The following is a 287-nucleotide window of genomic DNA, read 5'->3' on the forward strand; positions in this document are numbered from 1 at the left end:
CCACAGTTCTTTTCTCTCCTTCTAAAAGTTCAACATATTATTGTGATTGTTGTTTCTTTCTTTCTCTCCCTCTCTCTTTATCATTTATTTATTTATTTATGGATTCAGCCCCCAAGGGGAGAGCCCTGACATTGGTATGTTCCTAAAATCTCCCTGGGGATTTCAGTGTGCAGCCAGGTTTCCAGACCATTAGTAAACTATGTTTCCAGTTGAGGTTGTGGGATGCATTGAGTTTCAGTCAATTGGGATAGGATAATCAGCCCATGCATGGACTGGATGCTGATGAT

This window comes from Galeopterus variegatus, unplaced genomic scaffold, assembly GCF_000696425.1.
Source record: "Galeopterus variegatus unplaced genomic scaffold, G_variegatus-3.0.2 Scaffold4871, whole genome shotgun sequence".
Lineage (NCBI taxonomy): Eukaryota > Metazoa > Chordata > Mammalia > Dermoptera > Cynocephalidae > Galeopterus > Galeopterus variegatus.